Source organism: Aphelocoma coerulescens, chromosome 3, assembly GCF_041296385.1.
Source record: "Aphelocoma coerulescens isolate FSJ_1873_10779 chromosome 3, UR_Acoe_1.0, whole genome shotgun sequence".
Classification (NCBI taxonomy): Eukaryota; Metazoa; Chordata; class Aves; order Passeriformes; family Corvidae; genus Aphelocoma; species Aphelocoma coerulescens.
In genome coordinates, this window is record NC_091016.1 from 119,766,224 (window position 1) to 119,793,347 (window position 27,124).

At 44.0% G+C, this 27,124-nt stretch overlaps 1 protein-coding gene across 4 annotated transcripts in view; it reads left to right on the top strand.

Moving 5' to 3' along the window:
• The first annotated feature begins 5,179 nt into the window (after positions 1-5,179).
• ADGRF5 (adhesion G protein-coupled receptor F5) overlaps positions 5,180-27,124 on the top strand; it is a 47,383-nt gene continuing 25,438 nt past the window's right edge. For 2 of the 4 annotated variants that reach the window (XM_069011729.1, XM_069011732.1), the window contains exon 1: positions 11,140-11,226. The gene's annotated coding sequence lies outside the window, so the exon portion shown is untranslated. Of the gene's footprint in view, positions 5,423-11,139; positions 11,227-27,124 lie in introns of those variants that run through there. The other 2 variants (XM_069011730.1, XM_069011731.1) reach the window with 2 other exon arrangements.

Consider the following 27,124-nt stretch of genomic DNA (forward strand, 5'->3'; position numbering starts at 1 on the left):
TCCTTGGATAAGGCTCTGTTTCAATCACAGTATAATTTTTATCAGATAATTAAAGGGTTTTTTTTATTTCAATATATTTTTCTTACATTTCCTTCTCTTAGACACCCTATTAGAGATTCTCATTTAAGGTCTGGAGCAGGATATACGTTTTACAGTGTGTTATGAGTTTCAGATGGAGGGGAAATCCAGATTTCAACCACCTCTAATCTGAACTATCTTCAGTCTCCATTCTCCAGTCCTTCGGACAGACTGGACACTCCAAAAATTGGGCTGAGAGAGAGCCTGTGAGGTATCAGCCCTTCTGTAAGGATCAGCATGTTCAGTGATGTGGGATTTGACACTGATTGTGCCAAAATCAAATTTCTCCTGATGGGAGAGAGTTTTTAAAGTCCTTGCTAGGAGTTCCAGAGACAAACAGGACTCTCAGCCTTCGCTGCTTCTTGATAGTTGTTTATTAAGTCTTATCAGAAAGAAAGGGTAACTAGCATGATCCAGACATAGCACAAAGCAGAGAATACAGGAGAAAGCCAAATTATCAAGATTACACAGCCTTTCTAAAGGTAAATCTACCAATGGCTACTAAAAATGTACATTAATTTTACTTTTCTACCAATTATTCAGTAACACAGCCAGGAACTGCGGAATTCTTTGCCCAATCATCCCAAACGACTTTTACTGCAGAATATGGAGTAGTAGAAGAAGAAGGTTTGGAGAAAAACAACAATCCTCCATTTTGATGTTTTTTGCTTTTATCTATTTACTACATTAACAAACCCAAAACCTCTAAATTTTTCACCCTGTGACAATCTTACACAGTAGTCTATCACCTAATTCACACTAGTTTAGTTTCTAGTTCTTTTCTAATAGTAGGCAGTTTTTTCCACGGACAGAGGTCAAAAGCTGTGTTGTTCATGGGGGTGAAAGCCCTCAAAACAGGCAGAGAAATATTCTCTGCACTCTGGGTTCCCACAGGATTGAGGAGGAAGAATCCCAGCAGAGGAGCTGTATCTGCCAGTCCACAGGTCTAATAGTCCTCTCCATCCACCCTTGTCAACGAAGGATTTATACTGGAGCCAATGAAATTATATTGGTGCAAAAGTGGAGTGAGAGAAAATTCAAGCAAAGTATTTCTGTCCTTTCTGTTCAGCTGGGACCAGTAAGAAGGTCAAACCTGTGCTCAGTGTCAACTGAGTTTGCTGAATGCCTACTAAGATTGGGGTTTATTTTTATATACACAGTCCACTGTTGATATTTTTAATCAATTTCTGTGCTAACCATTCAGAAAGAACCACCTTTGTGTTGCACTAAGGGCCAGGTGTGTTGGTTAATAAACACAGAGACATTTTTAATCCATAAACGGCATTTTCGGGATGCACTAACCTGATTGTTTGGTATTGCCCTGTTCTGTGTTCCTCCTTCTCTCTTGGAGGGGTTTTTGGGATGTGCAGTGAGAGTTTTCTGTCCAGGTCTGTTCTGTACTGAGCCACAATCCCACAGGCTTTCCAGTCATTTCTAGCAGTGATATCTGAAAGGCTGTTGGGGGAAAACAAGTCTGGAAGATGCAGCACAAAATATTTGGCTTGGCCAGGATCAGTCTGTAATCCACATAAATGCCTCCCTGCATGGATGACATCTGGAGCTGGTGGAGTGTTGCGTTGCTCAGTTTGGTTGAGCAAGCCGCAGCCCTCTCAGAAAGCGCTGCAAGGCTGCTTAGGACAGAGCGGCTGTCGGCTCTGCAACACGGTAACAGCAAAGGAGGTGAGAAGGGTCTCTCCATGTGGCCTCTGAGGAACTTTTATTGTTCCATGTTGTCCAGCCAGTTCCCAGAGGCAGAGAGACCGCGTGGTCAGGGAGCTTGGGGGTTTTCTCAGGGCACGAGGGTGGTACATGGGCAGAGTTGGGCTACAGGAACCGACAGGGAGAACCGAAGGGAGTGGCCAGGGCTAGAGACAGGAGGGGGGGGAACAGTGTGGAAATACAGCACCACCGTGGAGCTTCTCAGCAAAGGACTCTCAAAAACCTGCAAAGCTGAACATGGATTTATCCAAAAAAGTACTGAGCAGGCAGAGGTGTTTACTGGCTTGGACAATGGCTGATGAGGACTTTCAAAGTAGTCAAGAGGGGTATTTTTAATAAGGGACACAGAACTTGGCACCTGAAGTGACAATTAAGTGCTGACATCCCTACAGACACTTATTTTTGGCCAGGGAATTGTTTCTTTTGAAAAGCACAAGCACATTCCAGCCAAAGCTGTTGTTGGACAGAGTGCCTCACCCCCATACCTGTTTTACCTCAGAAATACCAATACAGTGCAGTTCCAGAAGATTCAAGGGATGTAAATGAGTCTGTACTACCATCCTTATCAGGCCCAAACCCTTACAGGTTCTGTTTCAACAGTGCCTACATCAGCTCTGCAGGGGTGGCAGAGATGCCAAGCTTAGCCTAAGGGATCAGACTGGTGTGACTCCATACCACAGAGGTGTTTTTGGTACTAGCAAATAGAGAAAGGCCAATCAAAACCCAAACTTTGGTCTCAGATCTGGGGAACTGAGTTGCAAATCAGGGTTGTGCCTGGCATTTGACCCCTTTGGCATTTATTCCTTTGTTCTCTAACACTGAGATGAGTGTTTTCCTTGCTAAGAAAAAATTTTGGGGGGGCTGTTCTGATCTGTCTTCCCCTATTGGTCGCTCGGCTTGCTTTCTTTCTTTTTCACCACAGAAAGCATGGCAAACTGAAGCCATTAGTGCAATCGAGGCCCCCACCAGGGAAAAAACTTCTAAGTGGGGCTGCTGGGAGAAGGATCCTGTATCTATCAAGGCATAAGTGATTTGGTACTCAAATACCCATTCTACAGCACTTTGCTCTTCCTTCAGTTGGATCTGAGCCCCAAGACAACCAGTACCTCTGGTGTGTAATGGCAAGACAGGACACGGAGCTGAGGGAAAAGTGTTATGGTAGAAGCAGATGCTCAGAAATGAGGTGATGCCTCTTGAGATGTTTGGTTTGGGCAACTTTAAGTTTTGCCATATAACTGCATCTCTATGCACTGAAATACCTCCAGCAGACATTCCCTATAGATTCAGATGTCTAAGGACAACTGTCATGGCTCTGAGAACACTAATTTTGCAAGCTCTTTATTCCTCTGAGTCTTCCCTCTGCCCAAGGTGAGCTCTGCAAGGGTGCAGCTGTGTAACAACAGGGATCACACTGCTGGGAAGACAGCCAAAGTGTGAGAATGAGCTGGGAGACACCTAACTGGGAACCCTGGCTTGGCTTGGAGCCACATTTATTCTCTCCCTCAGTCCTTGGCCAAGCCACATTGTGTGTCTAACATCTGCCCAGCCTTATACCCTGCTAATCCCAACATGGACTTGTTGACATGACCTCCCAGCTTCACCTTGGACCTGCAGCTTTTGTGGGCTCATTTGGGGTGGGACTGAGGCCTAACCTAGTCAGCAGAGCTGCTCTGCTTTCCTTTGTCCAGGTGCCACAGGGCGGTGCCCATCCATGAGGGCACAGCTCCTGCCGTGTGGGGCAGCCAGCTTCTTTTGCTCCCTGGCACTGGGCCTCTCCTTCCCCTGTGGGTTAAGCATCCACACAGACTGCTGTAATCCAGGTTCTAGGTCTCTCAGAAAATGCCTTTTTGTTTGTTTTCCTGGGAATTTCTCACTGAAGTTTTCCTGGGATACATGCCATTGCAAGTCAATAAGGAGCAGTGCCAGAGATTCCATCCCAATGGAAAGCATTTGAATGTTCAGGGTAACATGTTGTCTAGCATTTAATATCTCTTGGTAGTTTTGATCTGCAGTAGAATTCAGTTCCTTTTGGCCCATCTATCTTGAGTAAAAATCAGCAAATGGACTGATGAATATCACGGATCAGGCACAAAGCAAAGCCTCTTGGTGCAAGTTTATCCAACTCAAACATGCCAGTGCAAAAATTCTCCCAGGGGGTCCCCTCTTGGGAGGAGTGGGAGTGGCTTTTGTCAGCATTCTCCTGATACACAACTAAATTGTACCAGATTCCTTCCACTCTACCAAGAAAATAAACTTTACCCTTCCTTATTGCTCTTACAGGGCAGAGTTTCCTCATTTCATAAAGCTATAAGCAAACAAGGAAATCTCTGTTAGAAGATGGGAATTCAGGTGAACTGCCTCTTCACCTCCAGTAACACTGATAAAAATCTGCCTAAATGCTCCTCCAGTGAGGCCAGGGTCCCTTTACCCACTGCTCTGGCTCCAGACTCATTGCTGTGTCCCACATTCTGGTTACTGGCCTGGGCATCTCGCTCCAGAGTCCTTAGGGTGCAGGAGCATTTGGGACTCTTTAGCAACCTCCCACCTGCTTAGCATAGAACTGTAAAAAGAAAAAGTTGTTTTATGAACCAAAGAAGTAAGGAATTTTTCACCAGCTTTCTATCCAACACCTTCTACTGCAAGATATTGGAGTCCCACCACATTCCCTATGACACTCACCATAGCAACAGTCAAGCCCCCTCACCTTCCCTAGACTCTGCTCTAGTCCTCTCTAAGGCTCTGTTCCCACTTCTCTCCTGTATTTCTAACAGACCTATCCCTTACCTCCCAATGGTGCCTCCAATTCATTTCTGTACTTTCCATCCCCTTCTAACACCGTCACCCAACTCACATGACTCCTGGCTGGCTCTGTCTGGCTACTGGCCTGACAACGATCTTCACCGTGTAGCTGGCAACCACTTCACTGTGTTTGATTATCTGGACAGCTTTTCCAGCTGCTGAGCAGCCAAATGAAACATATTTGTCCTTTAGGTGTTTGTTCTTTAGCCCAGCCTTCTAGAGGAAACTTGTAGGTCTTTATTAACTTGGAGATTAGAAGAAATGGCAAAATGTCGGTGTGGTGGTGCATCCCCCACTCCCCCTCGGGGTTCACCATGGTCTCAGAAATGCTCATTAGGCCTCGGCCTTGATGGACAGCCTCTGGGCTGAGGTTCTCATGAGCTGATCAGAAACACTATCTGCTCCCAGGACCTAGTGCTGGCTAAGGAGCCCTGGTTTTTAACAGCCTTGGGAACTTATTTTTCTTACCTGAATAACCACCCAGGTGGAACATTTTTGGTTTTGAACTTTCAAAGAAAGTTACTGACACAAATCGTGGCCAGGATGGAAAATTACTGTGACCAAAGCCAAGTCTGTTGTGACTCTCTAAGCAGTGGTCCAAAATGAGACCCTCTGGGCTCTCCTGGACTGCAGCAGGCTGAGACCAGCACCTCCCTCTCTGAGCCACACAGCTCCCAGGTTGGATATACTCGGGGGACCACAGCTGAATGACAATGAGGGATCCTAGGCTGAGATCCCCACTCCTTGAGACTCAACCCTTCAACCACTGAGAAGGTGCAAAGGCATCCAGCATCAGTACTTCCCTGAATTCAGGAAATTTTCACAGGTATGTACCTTGTATACCCTCCTTTAGGTCTGCATGTGTGTGAATATGCAAATGCACCACGCATGTTGCTCCCTTAGATGCCTATGCACTTCAGATTTGTAAGTACGTTAGGCCTGTGGGTTACTGTTGTGTCTGCAGTAAATTTCATATGAATCATTTGTTAAATTATTGAGATTAAGCTATAGTCTAGGTGCTGTTCAATTTCAGTGCTGTTAAACCTTTAGGCCTAAACTGTTGGTCAAGTCTGGGGTGTAGTTTAGCAGGGGGATCTACTCTGAACCTTCTGACTCAACAGGAAGGTCTTCCTTAGTCCTTTTTATCCTTACCCTTTCCTATTCTCACCCTTTCCCCCACAAAGACTCCCCATCAGTCTCCATGTAGATAATTTTTGGATGAATTTCAGGTTTAGATTGATTGATTTTCAATCCTAGTTTGCTTTTTCTCTGTGTGCTTTAACCATCCAGTAAGTAGGACAGTGAACCTTGCCAACAAACTTTGTCAACTGTCACTTTTTTATTAAATCTGCTTTTGCCAATACCTTTAGAGGTGATTCTTCAAGAGACCTTAAAACACTCATTCACCACACTCTGCCCTTCAGAGAAACTGTGAGATCAGCCTAAAAAATGAGAGAAGAAGTTAAGAAATATCACAATACACAAAGCTAGAAATGTGTTTTCTTCTCCCAATGCACATGGGATTGTCTCTTACAAGTGCCATGGATATGTGGCCAGAGGAGTTTTGTGGCAATATTTTCTATTTTTCAACAGCCAAAAGAGTACTTCTTGTCCCAGAGCAAGGAAGGAAAGCAAAGAAGAATTTGATTTAATAAAAAAATAGGACTGGCTGCTGGACCTAGGGGTCAGAAGGAACATATGATGTTCTCATTTATGTCTGCAAATGAGAAAAAAAGATTAGATTCACACAAAAAACCTGCCTCATATGGAATTTTACCAAATACAAAGGTTTCTGTATAGCCAGAAGTTTGTGCTTTGCCTAGACATTTTCTATGCAAAAGAGTAATTGCCTTGATGAATCAATGGACTATATATGTGTGTATATGCATGTATGTGTATATATATATGTATATATATATGTATTTATTTATACAATACGGACTCTTTGCAAGCTGGAATTCATAAATCCTTTGGGAATTTGCCTTTCTTTGGGTTTCATTACTTCTAGTCATCCATGTGGTGCCTCCAAAGCTCCCATGGAGGGATCTGACCTCCATGGACATTTGGTGTGGTGGGCATTTGGGGCAGAGGGGTGACTGGAAAGCAGCTGTGTGACCAACATGCTCTTTACCAGTAACCAGCATGATCCACAAACATGTTCTGACTGGGTCAAAAGGTCTCTTTTCACTGGAAAGGATATGCAAATCTATGAACTAAATTTATATGCAATGCCCTGACATGTATTTCAGTCATGGGAATCAGAAGTGGTTGCACAGCCCGTATTCTTTCACCTTGGAGTCTCCCACAGATAGCCAATCCCTTCTTCTTCACTTTCATAAGCATGAAAAACACTGTGGAGGACCTGCCTAAGGTATTGTACCTTAATCTCATAGATGACATTCGCTGTTAGAGCAAGGATTTTAAAGGCACGCCTTCCTAGACAAGTTCATTTTCTCAAACTTGCCTGTGCAAGGCTTCTTCTCTCCTGTAAATAAATCAACTGCTAAGTAAATATGAGTACTGAGTGAAAGCACATGAGATCATAAGGGCAGTATACACTTAGTCTATCTCCCCACTTTTGTGCCTGTCACGGGGACAAGATTAGAAGAAGAGCTCCTGGAACTCTCTCCCTACACCCTCCCAACCTTTGCCCCAGGAGAACACCATTTCTTTGGATCATAGTTGAACACATCAACTTCCCCACCATGTTAGACTATGTGCCACATCGATCAGACTTTAAAAGAAAGGTTGTGGCCCTGAAAGCAATTCCCGCTGTGTTCTTCATGTGTGTGAGGTGCTCCCATGCCAAAGTCTGTGCACTACTGGGGCTTTAACACTTCGAGAGCTTCCCTTCCCTGCCCTGCCCAGCCCAGAACCTGCAGGTTCTGCTTGACTCCAGCACTAGGAAATATCCTCTTCCCTCCATCCCCATGTGTTCTGTCCATCTCACTCATGGCACCTCCTGGATGATGACAATATTCTTCCATCTCCTTCTGCTGGTGTCTGCTCTTGCACACATCATGTCTAGCCTGACCATCGTCCCTTTGACATGCCAGGACCAGGACCATTCCTGGTGAACCCATCCTGTCCCATCTATATATCTTCAGCTACTACTTGTCCCATTCTTTTGGAGCTCTGGGTCTGTACACCCTCAACACAAATGTCCCTCCTGACTGCTGGGTTTCTCTGTGTTGTTACTATTAATTCCATTAATTACTTTTATGAGCAGATAATTACAATAATAAGTGGGAATTCCACAGCACACTGCATTGTATGGCGTCTTCAAGCCCCATGTTATGTAGGATACAGCTTTGCAGAGCTCTCCACACCCAAACATCTTGGGTGATGATCACATCTTGGTCGTGCACCACGAAGAAAGCATTTCCTTCACTGTCCATTGTCAGATGAAACGATGGGAAAATAGGCCATTGCCTGCACCCATCCATTTTAAACAGGGCCCAGCTAACCCAGAGGAAGCTGCTTGAAGTTTCAGAAAGGGATTGGGTGGGTTGTGCTTTGTGGGAAGGGACGCAGAAATCCCTGGAGGAATTACCGCATGTATTCTGCTAGGGAAATCCAACAATCGCATGAGCACAAAGGCTACCAGTAACAGGCGTTTTCCACTTCCTTGATTGGCTTTCACAGAAGCTCAACGAGTTCTCCATCGTTCTCAAGGAGTCCCTGCTTTGGCCTGGGCCTCTGCACTGGGATTTCCTATCAGCTATGAAGTCCCTTGTTTGCCTATTGTCAATAACTGCTTTTAGCAGACAAAGCTTTATATAACCTCAGACAAAACATGTTGTTAAAACCACAGTCCAGTGAGGCAGCTGGAGCTCTAATGTAATAATAAAAGAGCTCCAGCAAGTCTAAAGGCTGAAAGAGTAGGTCCTTCATTAAGGATGTTGGGTAACTGAATCTCTATCTAAGCCAAATAATGAAGAAAAATGAAGGAAAGCAGCCAGCTGTGATACAAGTATGTCAAGGATTAGTGAATCACAAGGAGGTTTACATGTATGATTGATTGCTGGGATTATGAAAAATATGGACCTTTGCTTTTAAATTAAATTTTTCAGCTTCAGTTTCCACATTTGCTTTGTCTGTGCCTTTTTTCCCTAGAAGATTAAATATCCATTTAGCTTTTTGGGCATTCTCAACTAGATGGTTACATTACACATTATTGTAGTGATCCTCCTGCTATGATGAAATTCATACAAGCGTGGTAACTAGCCTAAAAAAATTCCTAATTATAAACCCAAGTCACTTCAACCTAAAAGAAACCCATAAAGCTGAGCGATGGCAGTACAACTGAAGTACTCTGAATACCCAAATTGGTTGTTCTGTCACTGCAATGAATTCCTGGTGCTTCAGGAAAAAAGTCATCTTCAGAGACCTTGTTCATGAACATAAATAGTTTCAGTCGACCACCGGCTGCAGGAAGAGAGTCCAGGGCATGTCGCTCCTTTTGGTGTGAGACCATGCAGCCTTCAGCACTAGAGTCAGTTCTAAATATATTTCTCAAGTCAGATGTATAATGAGACATTTCATTACTTCCTTCCTTCTCAGCACACTACAGCAAAGTGAGTAAGGATTTGCTCTCCCCAGTATGAGCAAAGGTTAATTCTTTGCCATCTGCCAGGATCACCAGAACAACTGAAATATCCCTTTATTGTCCACGTGCATATTAGAGCGTTGCAAGCCATGACATTCCTTGGTGACGGGACAAGCTGGTGATAAAGAAAATGCCTGCTATATCTTCCTTCTAGTGACCCATGCCATTAATGATTTATATTGGATATAAGTAGTGAGATGCCCCAGATACAGAGGTTGCTGCTAAATAGAAGGCAATATTGATCACACTCATTAATCAAAAGCAGATAAAGACAGGGTGTATTGCCCAGACTCCCTCTCCATCTCTTTCTCTCCTTCTCTGTTGCTAGAAAAAGTATAGGTCAGTGAGCATGTGAGTGAGGTGTATTCATCACTGAAATTTCAAAATGTTCCTTCTTGCTTTTGCAGCATGAACTGAATCACATAGAGTAACTTAAAAGTGATCCAGAGTGGGGATATAAGGTTGCTAAAATAAATACTTGCTGTGTCCAGAAAGAATGCTATTATCTGTAGAATCTGGAGTCCTGGATACAATTTTCCATCTGAAGACATCCTCAGAAATATGGTCCAGACACATCCTGGTCAGACCCTGAGACACAGAGGGACAAGCTGTTCTCAGCTGCTTGTACAGTCAACAGGTAGAAGCTGATACCTCTCATCAGAGATAGCACCTGGACCAGAGATGCCATGGGCCATCTGATGGGTTGATGTTGGGCCATGGGCCTGCAGTTACCTTGCAAGAACATCAGAAATGGTGTGAAGCCAGGAGAGACAACAGCAAAGAACACATTGTCCAGGGAAGTGGTGGAGGGACTTAAAAGACATGGATGTGGTGCTTAGGGACATGGTTTAGCAGTGGGCTTGGCAATGCAGCATTAATGATTGGACTCCATGATCATAGAGGTCTTTTCCAACCAAAACTCTTCTATGATTCTGTGATTCCAAGGAAGCCATTACAGTGTCTTTCATTTATCAGCATAACTAGGACTGAGCTTTGGGGCACCATCCTCACCTTCCAGGGGTGCAGTCATTTGGCTAATGCTTGAAAAACCCACTTTGGGAGCCCAAACTGGAGGCAAAATGTGCAGAGCACAGTTTATGGCTATTCCAGGAATAGTTGTTCTTCTGGATGCATGAACCGGCCCAGATTTCTTCTGCACCTTGACAAGGATTCCTTGTGGCACAGCTGCATTGCTGGGGTGTTGCTGAACACATGCTCCATGGCTCTTCTATATTAATTTGCAGATTTTATTAATTTGCAGAGTATCTCAGCATCTCTTGGCATGAAAAGCACGATAGCAGAAAGTCTGAAGAGCACCTGTAGGCTCAAGATCATTCAGTATAGTGACAACTGAGACTCTCAGAACAGTTTACCCTGGGTTAAAAAAAAAAATAAATATTTTACTTGCACACCCCTGATGACCAAAAAAGTGTTCTGCCCACCTTGAAATCACACTGCCCAACAGCTCTGTTAGCACCCCCACCCAAGTGTCCCTTACATCCACTTTCCCCCCAACAGCAGGAAATCGCTTAGAAAATATTTCCAGGTTCCTTCCTGGCCAGAGGTCACCTCCGTGTTTCAGAGCAGCAGGAATCACCATGTTCTCTGACACAACAAACGGAGGAGGAAGATCTGTCCTGCCCTTCCAGCTTTCAAGCTTGTGCTTTTTAGCTGCAACTCCACCCTGCGCTGGTGGAGAAGGGATCAGTTCCCACTGATCGCAGGAAAGGGAGGTCACGGGGTTTGCTTGATTAAATCGCCACAAGCCAAAAGGTTCTTTCGCTCACTGAGAATTGCTCACGGGCTGTTTAATTTGTTCTGAAAACAAAAGCAAAACAAAAAAAAAACCCCAAGCCCAACAAGCAACAGCACACGCGGAAAAGCAGGTGTGTCTCGAGATCCTGGAAAAACAAAGGGCAGGGGGCTGAGGCAGGAGGTGACACTTGGATGGGAAGTTTCCATCCCAGTACAAGAGGACAAGTTTGGAAAAGACTCGGACAGGACCAGCACTTGTCCTACAGGTATGGATGCTGTGTGTGAAATGTGGCATTGGTTTAACACTTTGAGGTGGGTAAGGGTGCCTTGAAGGAATTTTTCGGGCCAGATTCTGACAGTGTGGTGCAAGCTTTACATCACCAGTAAACCTGCTGCGGGTTTCTGCCAGGAGAACTGCAATCAGCACGTGTTTCATTCTGTGGTGATTAGTTGGCAGTATTCTGTAGGATGCTTTTGGCTGTTCAGGGTATTAATTAAGCCATTCAAGCTCCTGACAAAATGCTACTGCCTGTTCGCTTGGCTAGTGAATGCTAGTAGAGGCTATGATTGCTTTCGTTTAAGCTCGATGCTGCAGAGGTAAAGAGGGACGTGCACAGAAATGCTGCGCTAATCCTCATTGCGTTTATTACCTCCTTATTAAGTCGTGCTGCAGAGTTTCGGAGAAAAAAGTCAACTGCAATAGCATTTAGAATTTTTTTCCACTTTGTTTTGTTTGTACTTTGTTTGTTCCACTTTGTACTTAGAGTGGCTGGAATTTGCAATGCAGATGCAGGCACTGTGTTTTTGTCAGCTGTATAGAACGGTGGGTTTCTTTAAGGGCAATCTCCCTTCAGTGTCATATTAGGTGAAACTTTCTGACAGGGGAGAGGGACTTGGGGCACCCACAGCCACAGGTTGAGAAACTTCTGTATACTGTCTTTGAGCATCACATTTATCTTGTTTCCATTCTTTTCTATGTGTGTTGTCAGCTGCTTAAATGAAAGCCAGTTTTATAGTGGTGTGTTGGAGTGCTGCTGCCAGTGCTCAGTGTCAGGGGGGATGCAGGGAGGCTTTCTGATGCTTTCACCTCCATTGATGTCGATATCCCCAAAAGTTCTGCTCCATTTCCAAACATCTCTGGTGCAGCACTATCCACTTTGCTTAAATGATCATGATTCAGAAAAAAAGCAGAGCTGCGGTGTGACCTGTACAACCTTGTTTCTCTCTCCACATCATGGGAAAGCAGTGCTCACCTACGTGCACAAGGAGCTTTTGGATTTGGGGGAGAAAAGTGTTATTGTTTGAAAGCTGTAACTCACACTTTCAGTGACAGTTTTAGGGGCAATGAGCTTGTGACAAGCAAGGGAATAGCAAGGGAAAGGATGTTGTGAATTTGAAAGCCTGAGGCTCTATTTCTCCTGCTTCTATCACTTGCTGTTGCATGAAGAAAATGGTATTTCACAACCCATCGATTTTCCTCTCACCTAGAAAATTCCTCATCTATTTCTGTCACTTAACCTGTCCAGTGATGTCTGGCAACATTGCAGAATGAAGTGATATTTAAAGAAATTTAGGAGCAAATCTTTAGCATCTGGGTAGCAGTGACACTTGACTGAACTCAGTGATGGGTCAGGCAGCTCAGCAGGAACCTGCTGTGACATCTCTCACTATTTAACTTCCCTAGATTCGTCTGAGTTTGCCTCCGGTGATCCAGATTTTAAAAACAAACAAAGAGAACATGCGTAGGCACTGAGAAGATATCTTTGTCCTGATCTTCTTGGTTATTTTTATTTTTTTAACACCTCTTAGTCAGGCTTAATAAAGCAGTTCTCCAACATCTGAATTGGAGACGTGGGAAATTCCTCAAACTAGGCAGAGCTTCCTCTCATTGTTATAACACAAAAGACCAGTGCAGCCTTTACTAGAGTTCCTTTTTTTAACCCATTCACTTGACCAAGAAACCTACCTGCTGCTGCCACCGCTCTGGGCTGTGATTCACAGTTTGCCAGAAGACAGCGGACAAGCATGGAAGTGAATTGCATCATCCATGAGGACTTCATTATTTTGGGGTTGTATTGCACTTGAAACTGAAATGGTTTGCTGCTGGAATTAATCTCAGCCTTGTGCAAGAATCATGGCTTTTTTAAGACCAAATGGGATGAATCTACAGCAAAACCCAACTCCTTGCAGAAAGCCATTTCCAGTTTTCCTTGAAACAGTTTCTTAGGACCATGATCTGCAAAAGGGGTTCAATTGCCATTCCTGAGCAAACCCACCACAATTGCATGATTATAGAGTTTATTTCTCAAATGATCCTGCATGTGGCTCAGCCTGCCTGGGGGCAGTTACCGCCCATGGGTTAATCTGATCCAGCACCTGCCCTGCTGGTAAGGGAGCAGCAGCTCGTCCCCCTTATCTTTGCTGGGCAGCATCCTGACAGGACTGAGCCAGCACTGGGTGAGGGCAGGAACTGTGGGGCTGTGATAGTGGCCCTGAACAGGTTGTATTAGGAATGTGGATGAAATGGAATGCACAAGGTGGGTGTGCAGGAACAAGGAAAATGGGAAAGAGATAGCAAAAGAAGATTTGCAATGGCTTGTTTCTCTCTGATGGATGAATGATCGATTCCATGTTTGTTTGGTTGGTGGTTTTTTTCAGAGATCAGCTCCTGCGGAGCAGATAATTCACTGCAGCAGGTTGTCTAGTAATTACACTGCAATATTTGCATGTTATAATGCTGCACCAGTGGACTTCGTTAAGGAGTTTTTGACTACATTTGCAGCCTATTCTGAGGGCTTATCTGCTGTTGATGGTGGCTTGGAAGAGGTTTCACTCTGACAGCCATCCCATGACATGACACGGATGTTGTAGCCTTAATCCACCACCTCTGCACACAGTTTATCTCTTTTCTACAAACTTCAGTTTATTCCTGTGGAAGCCTGCAACGAATTCTGCCCCAAAGTGCTCCCCTCTCCATCATAATTCCCATCTGAGCAATCCAAACAAGATGGGGGTGTGCTGTGTCTGGCTAGGATCGAATTAACTTTCTTCGTGCAGTGCTGTGTTTTGTATTTGTGGCTGAAAAAGTGTTGATACCAAACCGACACTTTGGCTGTTGCTGAGCAGGGCTTGCAGAGCATCAAGGCTTTTCTCTTTTTTTCCACTGACTCTGTTGTGAGAGGGATGAGGGTTGAGAGGGAATAAAACAGGGGAACCTGATTTGAATTCCCAAAAAGGATGTTTCAAACCATATAACATCATTTTCAGCAACAAAAAAAATAGTGGTGGAAGTCAGGGTTGTCTTCCAAACCAGCCATTGCTTGGACATTTTCTGGGTGTACATCTGCTTGCGGGAGGTAGTGAAGTATTACTTTCACATCACTTTTTTTTTTCTTTCCACTTTCTTTCCCTTATTAACCTCTATTTTTCTCAATCCACTAGTTTTTGCAGTTTTTCTCATCCTATTCTCTTCTCCACCCCTCTGACAGATGGGCAGTAAGTGAGTGGCTGTGCGTGGGCTCAGCTTCAGAACAGGGTCAGCCCATGACAACAGGATTTCTAGCTCACCCTTCAGACACCTTCCAGCGGACAACTTTTGAATAAACAGTTTTTTCCCAGCCCAGGAAAAAAAACCTTTAAACTCCCTTGTGTCATATCCATCAGCTGATTTACACAAAGTAATACTTGTTTCAGGAAGACCTCAAAGGTCACCTAATATCGACCATTCCTGGCACTGAATTCCTCCATTCTGGATGAAAAGGGAGTCACATCTCATTTGCCTTCTAGGTACTTCCACAAGTCTTGCTTTACCAGATCATTAATACAATCAGTGATGGGTTTTTCCTGCCCCAGGGTCTCTCTAAGCACCCTGTGAGGCAGAGACAGCAAATATCATCCTTGTTTGGCAGCACAGAACTGAGGCACAGAGATAGCCAGGGTCTGCTTACAAGGTTGGCTGCTGCCAACCCAGGGTCTGCTTAAACACCTCAACAGGAGCAAAAATGCTGTGGCAGCCAGGTTTGAGGGTGCTGGTGAGCAGCAGAGCTGTATGCATTCCCTATTTAAATCTTAATATGAAATATTAATTTCCAAATGCCTTCCCTCAAAACATAATAGAGTTGTGATCGAGTATGTAATTTACTGTCCTCGGAAATTCCTCAAAATGACCGAGCTTCCCCCAATTGTTCATGCAGAGAGGAAAAGCTCTACTAGAGTTCCTGCTTTGGCTCAACCCTGTGAGCACAGGCTTGGCCCTCCATGACCACCAGGATGAGTGTGTGAAAGCCATCTTCATTCCAAAGATGTCCCTACATGCCTTATGACAGGCTATTCACAGTATGCCCCTTCCTCCTGAAATTGTTTTACTGTGCCTTCTTGAGAGAGAAATTCTTTAAATTCCTGCACAGTGTCCCCAAAAATTTGGGTTGGTTGATCCTAGGTCTGAGATCCCGGCTAAGCCTGCGCATGCCTCAAGTGTCTCGGGCAGTAAAACAGGACTGATGGCACTTCCTTCCTTCCTCTTGTTATCCATCCTGTTTCGAGTCTATGGCTTAAAAAGTTCAACAGCTGTTCATAACCACTGTCCCTTACTGCATTTGGGATACACAACATGTTAAAATCCTAGAGTCACAGGATGCTTTGGGTTGGAAGGGACCTTAAAGCTGATCTCATTCCAACCCTTTCCATGGGCAGGGACACTTCCACTAGACCAGGTTTGCTCCGAGCCACATCCAGCTTGGCTTTGGACACTTCCAGGGACTGGGCAGCCACAGCTTCTCTGGGCAACCTGTGCCAGGGCCTCGCCACCCTCACAGGAAATAACTTCTTCTTAATAATTAATCTAAACCTGCCATCTGTTAGTTTAAAGCCATCCCCTCCTCGTCCTGTCACTCCAGCCTTTTTGTAGGTCCTTTAGGTACTGGAAGGAGCTCTAAGGCCTCCCTGAAGCCCTGTCTTCTCCATGCTGAACAGCCCCAGATCTCTCAGCTGGTCCTTATAGGGGAGATGTTCTGTGTTATTATTGAAAATCTGCTGTAAAAGCCTCCTGCTCTTTTCCTAAACACCTTGTTTCTGGACAGCCTTGCAATGATTGTTCCAGCACTGTTCCAGCATGATAATACCAACTTGGCAAGTGCTTAATCCATCTGACAGCAGTTAATGGAAGCTTCTCTTGTCCTTAATGTAAGTACAGGTGCTTTTGAGGGTGTTGAAGCAAAGGAGGTTCCTACTGAAGTAAGGCCTAGATTGCCTGTAGAGTCAGCAGAGAGAAACACATAAGCCTCAGAAAACTTCTTGTGGGAGAGGCCACCAAAGTTCAGCATCAACCTCATCCCATTGACCTGGGGGATGGTAGAGCTGGAGTGGAGCTGGAGAACCTTCCTGTTCTTGAAATGTGTGTTTTATTTTAGGCCATGCTGGAATTAGGAGAAACTGTCACAGCAACAGGGCAGGGTGAGTTAACCCTGAGGCCATCAGTCAGAGTACGGCTCACCTCCATGGACCTGAACTCTCCTTTTCTCCCTAAACAAGGCAGCCCAGGCTGTGCTGCTGACTGGGAACAGCCCCTGGCCCTGTTCTTTGAAGGATTTCTGTGAGTCTTGGCATTAGCATTGGCTGAGACAGGGAACATGGTAACTATGGACTAGGTCTCCTAAAACAAGGCAGAAAGAGACCTCAGCAGTTCATCTACTCAGGCCCTACATCTCATGGCAGGTGTTTGTTTAAGCTCTGCAAAGGCACCCTGTGGCTGGAGAAATTCCATTCCTTGGTGTTGTATCTAATGAGAAAACCTGTCATCATGCATAACTTGTCTTTGCATTGCTGTGTTTTTATGCCATGTGAACCCAAAAAGTACCACAGGGGTTCACAAGTCTGGATCATCCCTGGTCTCAGTCTGAAGTGTGATATAATTTTGAACAAGGATAAGCATGTCTGAAGTCTACTATTCCTTAAAGTCTTCTGAACATTAGTAAAACAAACTAGTCCCATCTGTGTTGATGATACTGTGGCTTGATCTCACACCTAATGCCAATGTTCAAGATATAAGAGCTCTGATAATTTTGAAAATATTATAGACAGGTGTAGCCTTCCAAGAAGTTAAATAGTAGCACTGTTTAGCCTTTCTGAGTTCTCCTGTGCTCTGGAAGACAGATCAGTACAAAAATAGTAAGGCTGGAAATGAAATCAGTGGAACAAAATAGAAACAATTTTTTTCTCTCAGGCTTTATCATTAGAGAAGGGATTTAAGAGATATGGACAACAGAGACCTGCCTTCACTGGTTTGAGGGATTGCCCTCCATTTATATGACTCTTTGTGCAAAAGGTGGATGCTATTTTGTACTTCCACCTTTTTGTTGCTAGGTGTGACAAGCCTGGCCCTCAGACAGGAAACTCCCTTTGTCCAGAGCGGGAATATACAAACTCCAAAAGGCTGACACCTACACAACTTACAGGAGCTTCCTACACAGCCAGCTGCACTTGCAGTAATAACAGGAAAAAAATCAAGAGGTTAATAAAATGAAATGAGCAGGAAGCATGCAGTCATCAGACTTTCTAGTACTTCAGTCTATAGAAGTAACCCGTGTCTGGCCTGACTGAGGGACCCAATCCAAAATTCAGTGCAGCCCATGGAAATTCCACTGCAACAGATATGGTTAGACCTCACTCCTCACTACACTGATATGGGAGTACCTGGCAAGTTCCTCCTTCCCAATACTCACACAGTGCTGAGCTTCAAATATCTTGTTGTGTTACTTCTACTTGTGAATTAGGCCTGCACACCACTGCAGATGCTCCAAAAAGCACAAGGAGAAGAAGGGAAAGTTCATGGCTACATCCCTTCTCTCATCCCAGTCATCAGAGGTGAGCTGGCATGTGCTTTTCCACAGGCTTTCCAAACGTGTGGTACCCAGCTGCATACAAAGAGCTGAAATAGGAGGGTGGAGTTCATTGTTTAGGGCTTTTTTTTTTTTTTTTCTTTGTTCATTCTCTACAAAATTCCAACATGGAAGTCAAGCAGGAGGCCTTAGCTGGAGTAGAGAGAAACCTGAGTGGAAGTGAGAAAGAACTGCCAGGAAGAAGACAAGAAATGGACAGGGCATGTTTTTCCAGTAAAGTGTGATTTAAATGCCATTTCACTTTGGTTTCAGCTATCACTGTTTTCAGCCTGGCATATTAACGGGCCACGTGGCATGGGGAACATTCATCCCTTCACTTATGAGTTCCATGACATCTGTTTGCACAAAACTAACAAAAATAAGAATAACCCCTCTATTCCCCCAGAAAACAAAACTTCTGCTCATGTCCTAGAGATCCCTGAGCATCCCATCAAACTCAGCCCCCTGCACCATGCTAGCTCCACAGAGCTGGAATGATACAGTTCCACAAACATCACAGAGAAAGCATGCCACAGCCTGTTTATTGCCTGTTTGAATCCTTATCACCAACCAGTTCAGTTTTGTGTCCTTGATTAATTTCTGTTTATTTTATTTTTGTTCTCATTCAGATGTGTTATCTAAGGTCAGTGCAACTTCCCCTGTCCCCCCTTTCCCTTTCAGCCAACTCTCCCATGAAATATTGTTGTGCCTGGGTGTGTGTTTCTTAAAGTCATTGTGTGTTTTCTGTCTGAAACAAACATTGTCTGATCATCCAACTTATTACGCACTACCCAAAGGTCATGCTTTATGCAGAGAAAGGAAAGCTCTTCTGTTGTGGCTGAGGAATAACAAACTGGACAGGCACTGAAAACAAGGCTTTCGCCCCAGAGTTCAAGACTCTGGAAAAATGTTCCATAGCTGTTTGCAAATGGTAACCAAGGTTCAGCTGCTTCAGGGTACTGGGCAGCCATGGAGCCAAACTGTCCTGTGCCAGCTGCAGATCTCTCCCTTCACACCTTCTAACCTGCAGCAGCTTCTGGTTCCTCTCTCCAGGCATCCTTCACCTCCACAGATCTTACAGCACCATACGCCTTTCATCCAAAATACCTAAAGGGAGGCAGAGTTGCTTAGGCCACAGGAAAATGCTGGCATGGGGGTAACTGAGCTTAACTAACTGTTTTTAATAAACTAACAGTTTTTAAAGAAAATACAGCCAAATTGGAAAGATGTAGAACAAGTACCAAAGAGGCAGGAGAACTGCTGTGCTAAAATGGCATAGTAGTCTTCAGCCTCAACAACTGATGGGGAATGTGAAAGTGACTTACGTGGCCCAAGGCCATGTAAAAAATTTGTCCTATCTAGTTTGACAACTTGCCCCTCACGAGTGGTAGATTCAAAGCAAGCAAAGGAATTCAGACCTCTTTGCTCCTGCAAATTATGGATTCTGGACACTCTCATAAGTTTTCTTATAATTTACTTCATTTGTGTCAGCTAAACAGGCCATTAGGGCTGTTAAACACCAATGACCTGCCTTTGCCTCCAGAAATCCCTGTAGCTCTTGATAGCCAGAAGTGGAAAGAAAATTCTGAAGATGTGCTGCTGCAAACTTACTTCATTTTTATAAAGCTCTTCCCAAGGGCCTCTGCTATAGCTCTTGTTGGATAAGAACCACCTGGGCTAGAGAATCCTTGGATCCACCCAATCTGTTCATGACATTAAGCAACCAGAGCCCATTAGAAAGGATGGAGAATGGTCTCTCAGTGTGAACAAAGGAGTAAAAGCACAGAATTAAAGGCTTTTACAATGAGGCTTTAAAGCAGAATATGGCTACCTGACTACACAGGGAGCTCTTGGCCTCAGTGACCCAGGACATGTCTTACAGCCTGAGGTGAGGGCCAAGAGCTGAGGCTAATACCCACCTCACAAAGAACTGCTGGTTGAAGATGTGTTGCACCTGCAATGTTGTTTGTTTTCTTCTTGCTGCTGATGCCAAAGTTGTATTCATCTCCCTTTTGGCACAAGAGGAACCACTTTCCCAGACATTGCATGTAGAAGGGTTTCAGCCAACAGGAAGAAAATACCTTTTGTTAGATGGCTGCATGGGGAGTGATAACTCTGCGTCTTCTGAAACAGAAATGCTTGTTTCCACTTCTGCATTTATAACCCCTTACCAAGGAAGCCACTTCAGGGTGGGTGTATCTTTAGGTCCCCTCATCAGTTATTTTTAGACATTGACAAGATCCCCCTGTGCCTTTCCTTTTCCAGTCTAAGCAGCTCTCTCAGCCTTTCCTGGTATAACAGATGCTCCAGCTCCTTAATCATCTTCATGGCCCTTTGCTGGACTCACTCCAGTGTGTCTCTCATGTACAGGGGAGCTTAGGAACTGGACACTGTGCTTAGGATGCATCCAAAACCAGGAAATCTTCTTTTTCTTAAATCTTAACATCAAATGAGAAGTGTTGTCACAAAGATTCTAGAAAGAAGACATGACTGGCAGGATAAGAAAGGCTTCCAAATGTGTCTGCCTGTCAGAGACAGAGTTGGTGAGTCAGACAGAAGATAAGGTGGAGTAGGCCAGGTCCCTCTGGGTGAACTGAGGTTACCTGAGCTAAGGAACCCAAGTAACGAGCCACAGGTCTGAGAGAATGTCTACAGAAGCAGCCTGGAAACCAGAAATGAGCTACTAAGCCCTGCTGCAAGGGATTTTACAGAATGCCAAGCGCATGTTATTTTCAGCTCTGGTAGAACCCAGGTGTCTGTATCGTGCTACACTGGCAAGGCCATAGAAGCCATGAGCTACTACAGAATCACAGAACATGCTGAGTTGGAAGAGACCCCCAAGGATCACATCCAGCTCCTGGCCCTGCACAGGACCATACCCAAGAATCCTGTGGGCATCACCTCCCTGCCAAAAATGCCCTTCCTGTCCTAACACCGTGATGTGGCTGTAAGCACAGGTGTATTGTCACCCAGCCCCAGGGGAGAGGCTGGCCAGAGGTCCAGCTTTGGTGTGGTGCCCTCCCAGAGGGGTCAGCTGTACAGCTGGCCAGCAACCAGGACGGTGTTCATGCCTCTCCAAATGTGCTGGACTGTTTCTCACCTTCCTCCTTCCCTGAGTTAATGCTTAGCCAGTAACTGTGGCAGTTGATGCTTATTCATGCAAGAATACCCTCACTGATCTGGCAGATGCTGTTCTCCAGAGACAAGCAGTAAGTCCAACTGTGAACTGTGCCAGGAGGGATAGGAAAACATTGCAGGGCTGGCTGGCACTGTCCAGAATGTGTTAAAAATGCTCACAGAAAGTTCTTTCAGCTGCTCTCAGAGCATTAGGAATGCCTGGAGAATGTGATAATTTGAACATTTAGCTGGGCAGTGTTTTCTGTGCTCTCAGTCATCTGCTATTTCAGCTGCTCTGCCCTGCAAACATGAGTCCTACAGAGCTGTTCTCTCCTTGCAGGAAGTCCTGTGTGGTCATGGTATGATTTGAGCCTGATCCTCAGATAGCTGGCGCTAAATTATTTTCATTTCCGTGTAGATTATTTGGGTATGTAAAAAGGTCATCAACAATTCACAGGAAGGCTGATGGAGGAATAGAGGAATCTAAAGTCATAATTGTAGGTCAAAAGGAAAGATAAATACTGCATGAACAAAGATGGAAAATGTGAGCTGATGTAGAAAAAGGTGTGAACCAGAGCCCTCCTCTAAAAATGATTTGGGGAAACCCTCAATAAGGCTGTAGATACAGTTTACCTCCTCTGTGCTTAAACCAGGATATTGTGCTGCAAAGGTCCAGAAAGGAATTCCTAAACTGTCTGAGGTAGAATCACAGACTGGAAAAGAACTCTAATATCATCAAGTCCAACCATTAACCCTACACTGCCAATCCACCACTAAACCATGTCCCTCAAGTCCACATGTACACATCTTCTTAATACCTCCAGGAATGGTGATTCCAACACTGCCCCGGGCAGTCTCTTCCAGTGCTTGACCACCCCTTCCTTGAAGAAATTTTTCTAAATAGCCAATCTAAACATCCTGTGGTGCAATTTGAGGCAATTTCCTCTTGTCCTGTTCTTTGTTCCCTGGGAGAAGAGCCAGACTCCCACCTGGCTGTCAGATTCACCCTCCTGTCAGGGAGTTGTAGAGGATGAGAAGGTCCCCCCTGAGCCTCCTTCTCTCCAGGCTGAACCCCCACAGCTCCCTCAGCTGCTCCTCATCAGAGTTGTGCTCCAGACCCTTCTCCATCTCTGTTGTCCTTCTCTGGACACGCTCTAGCACTTCAGTGTCCTTCCTGTCATGAGGGACCCCAAACTGAACACAAGATTTTTGATGTCTCGCCAGTGGCAAGCACAGGGGGACAATCACTGCCCTGGGCAGTCCAAATACAGCTCTGAGAACACAGATCCCTGCCCTTGCACATCTCCTCTGAATCTCTTTGAATTCATTAATTGCACAAACTGAAGTGTAGAGATACACAGGTAATTGGAAGAGATCAGCAAACAATCTACCTGTCACGCCATTGCCCCAAACTCACATGGAGGCAGAATCAAAGGTTCTCTTCCATGTCAGCAATTTATAGCCTGTTCTTAAAAACCTCCACTGAAGGGAACTTTGCAGCCACCCTGGGTAGACTAATTTAGTGCTTCTAAACATTACAATTACATATTTTCTATAACCACCAGCATATTTATCTTTGCTTCAGATTGTGTGACTTCACAACATCCTTCAGCCAGCTGTCACTGCGAACATCCCTTACAGTCCTTTTTCAAGGGACAAACTGTTATTGAGCCCATACCTGAGTCTTGTCCTATCTATTCTGAAAAACCTTCAGCCTGTTCACAAGATTATTGCTCTTGTCATTGAGGTCATACAAAGCTCTTGTCTTAGCATTCCCATGGCTCTCGTCTGGATGCTCTCCAGTACAGCAATATCCGGACACAGTGCTCCAGCCAAAACATCAACAGCATCACAGAGTGCACTTTTGTTACCTCCCAGGTCTTAAATTAAAAATATTTGTTAAAAAAACTAATAATGATATTTCAACATCGTTACAATGAGTGAATTTAGGTAGCAATTTCTTAGGACTCCCTCCAGAGTTTTTTTCTGCAAGACTGAGATGGGCAAAATTCTCTAAAGTCATGTGATAGAGACAATAAATGAAACCCCAAGCATTTCCAAATTCACCCCAAAAACGTTTATCTCAAAGTAATCTACCTGTTAACTCCAATATGCTTGGGATTCACTCTGTCCTCACACGTTAAAAACACAGCTTTGGGTGTCTGAACACACAAAATTCAGACTCAATAATAAGAATAGCAGATGCTGCAAGAACCCACAGTGTTGCATCCAGTTTCTGAGAGATTCTGGCATCTTTTTCTGCATTTGGATACAATTGACAGTGGGGTTTGATTACACAAACTGAGAAGATTAATTTCTAGAGATGAGACTGAAGTGTGAACATTCAGGACTGGAATGAGGATGGGTGAGTCAAGAAAGCTGCAACACCTTCATTTCTAAGATGTTTCCACATTTGCTTTCTGTTTGAACAGTATCTCCCAGGGTGCAGCTATGAGGGAACCTTACCCTGGTCTATCTTTCATGACAGATGAAATGTGTTCATTGCACATTTCCAGTGAATTACAGGACCCAGGAAGCTCTGCCTTGTTCTGGATGAGCGCTCCTGGTTCAGAGCAGGTGTCCTCTAACACACCTCTCGCTTGCTTTCCTGAGCCTGTGAAGGCTAACTTCAGGATCAAATGCTTAAATAAAAAATGTTCTGGGGTTGAAACTTTAAATCTTTAGAATCCAGGAAGTTCACAGTTTCTGGTGACATGACAGTACATGATGAATGAGTACAGGAAAAAACATCAGGATGATCAGGACATTGCCTGTGCTCACATACCAAGATGATTACATACCTAATGCTCTGGCATTGTATAATTTTCACATTCTCCTGCAAAGTAAACCAAAATTTATCATACCTTTAGGCTGCAGTTTGGTGATAAGCCTTGAGCAGAAACCCTCTTTGGGAGAAAATGATCAGCTTTTTCTGTAGGGATAGACCATGGACTTGTGTTCAACAGCTTGCCAGGGCAGAAAGGAAGAGGTCCTCCTTGTCCTTATCTCCTGCCATGTCTGCCAACCCCTGCTCCTTCTTCCTTCCCTGCCTGGGGCCACTTACCTGCTCCTCTCCTTGCTCTGGCCCTGTCACTCACGGGGACCTTCTCTAAGATGATCAGACTTGCTCAGATGAAAGCAAGCTGGACACCTTATTGCTGTTTTAGTTTTCTACAGGGACAGGGAGTTAAACTGACCAGAAGGCACCAGCACAAAGCCATCAATAAAACCAGTCTGCAGAGAGAGAGCTGGTGGCATTAAGTGCTGTAGATGTAGGCTTGGCCTTCTGCTTCTTCAGGTTCCTGAACCAGCTTGGGTAAGCAATAAATCAGACCAATGCCAGCACAACAGTGAAGACAAAAACATGCTGTAAGGGCAAAGAGGGCATCAGTCATGCCAATTTAATCACCTTAAAACTGCTGCAAAAGGCTGAGGTCTGACTCACCACATTGCAAGGAGCAGCAGGTGACCAGGTTTGCAGAAGAGGGAACAGATCTGTCTCCTGAATTAATCAGTGTTTAAAAAATAATCCCCCACAACATGAGCTTAATCTCAGGGTTTTCCACACAGCTCAGTGAGTCACTGTCTCACACACTGTTGTGGAAACAAATTCCATTGATAAACCAACTGTTACCAAACACTGTAGGGACAAGGGTTCCACTGTTACCTGGACAGATTTCCCCTATTTGTCCAGTGTGTTCTTGGCTCCAGATTTTGTTCAAGGTAGAAACATACATAACACATCAGAATTTCCCCTGGTTTCTGGGAATTCCAGTAGCCATCAGAACCGCAGGTCTGCATCTCTGTGCAGCTTCTCCAAGGGCATACATGTGTCTCCATAGAGCCTTGCAGGCCCAGCCCAGAGTGAACATGCTGCCAGCTCAGGTTGGAAGATTTTGGGGGTTTCCCCCTTAATAGTTTAAGTCAAAGTCCACAGACATTTTGCCATAGCTACAAAACATGATTTTGCAGCTTTCAGTCCTCAACACCCTCTTTTGCTAGAACAAAGAAGGTGAGTAACAGCAGTGGAACAAGTTAATCCACTAATCTGCAGGTAAGACACTGAAGAACTCAGATCAGTGCAGGGGGAAATAATGAGTATAACCTGATGAATGGTATCAGGAAATATCTCCTCTTAAAATGCCTTGTGGGTTTTCTGCGGTGGTATATCTGCCCAGCCTCACACTTGAAATTTGACTGCAGGCTCTAGAGGCAACTTCTTTTCTGGGAAGTAATAACTAGTTCAACTAATTATAAAAATTCCCGTGGTTTAATTTCTCTTTGAGAGAGTAGCCTGGGCTATGGTAGAAAGCAAATGATGTTTAAGATGAATCCAATTAGAAGATCTCTTTGAACCACCTGATAAGGTAAATCATATTATATCTCTGCGTGTTGTCTTTATTTTCTAGAACGTGATGATGACTATTGTGCTGGGTGGATTTGCAAGAGAAGGTGTAATTATTTTGCAACATTCGTGAAAAAGAGAAGCTTAGAGAAAATTTAAAAAGAAGGTCATGTATCTCACCTATGTCCTGGGTTAAAATGAGACCTTGCTATTTACCTCTAGGAATCCTCTGCATTTTAGAATTAATTTGGAACAATATTTTCCAACCTGAATGCGGTGGGGAACCAGCATTTGATAGCAAATCTGGACTTCTTTAGCTCTCTGGGGCTTTTTAAGTTGAAGATACTTATTGCTTCCCAGGAGACAGTTTGTATGAGAAATGAGGAATGTGTCTACACATGTGCTTTGCCCACTGAAGGCAGACAAATACTTGAGAATTTGCTTGCTAAAAAGTTTACAGCAATGCTTTATTCATTGGGAAATTAAATGAATGAGGGGGAACAGCCACATCACTTGAGAAGAACATTTAATACTTTTCCCCATTTGCAATTCGTTTGTTGATTTTCTGGCTTTCTAGATACTGGCTTGGGATGTTTTGGAGCTTTAAATAGCTACCAAAGCCTGAGTAGCAGCCCAGCTCTCACTGACATGAGTTGTCCTCTATATGGTATCTTACATGTACAGTTAACAGGGTGTTTGCTGTCAGCTACATAAAGTCAAACAAAAGATATGTTTGAAAATAGGGGCTGACCCACAACATTTGAATATGAAGGCAAGTTTGGGAGCAGGGCAAAAGATAAATGCAAAACTGTGCCAGGTGTTGTTTACCCTCATCATAAATTTTGTTTAATGACCTTTTTGCCTTTCTATTATCTGTTTCATCAACCTGTTACCAGTGTAATACAAACTCTTTGTGTAGATTAAGGTTTTTTTACCATATGCTGTGAGAATATGCTGAATATACAACGCTACCAAAAGCCTTTGTTTTGCTAGTGCTTCAATTATTAAGTCATGTCACTATCTCAAGGACTTGTGTCACATCTTAAAATATTTCCCTCTTGATCCACTTTGATCAATCGTGATCTTGGGATCAGCCAAATCCATGGAATTCTTGAGTTTGTTACAAGTGGATGATATCTTCAAAATAGCAATTAGTCTCTTTTGTAGAATTCTGGATATAGTAACAGACATGCCCAGGAAACTGAAAAAAATTTCCCCACATTTTTTCCCCCCAATTCTGTTAGCCATTCATTGATTGGATTAAAAAAAAAAACCTGTAGCACTCTATTAAAATAAAAGATTTAGGAGTGGGGTGGGAAGATACTCTGAATCACTGTGATGTTCTTTCTGGTTATTTCTGTATAAAAGTATAAGAGCAGCTATACCATGTTAGCTCAAATGTCTAGATAAAAGAGTTTCTCTCCCTTTTCTTGTCTTTCTTTGTTTATTTTATTTTGTGTGGGTTTACTTTTGTTTTGGTTTTGTTTTGCTTATGTTGGGTTGGAATGGGTTTTTCATTTTGGTTTTGGTTTTTTCCTTCCATTGCTATCCTAAAATGTCTTACAATTAATTTTCCTTCTTTAATTGCATCTCAGAATTCAGCTGACATTTTCTTCAGACCCCATTTCTGAGTGGTAGTAGTCAGTTCAGTCAGTAGTCATCACAGAATACATAATGTCATGATCATTTCTTTCTACCTTACACTTATCAGTGCTGAATTTCATGATCAGGTCACTCAGTCTCCTATGACCCCAATGCAGATCTTCACAGACAGACTTTGCTTTTGTTAGTCTCAATCATGTAAAGTTTTCCATGGTGTTGCTACAC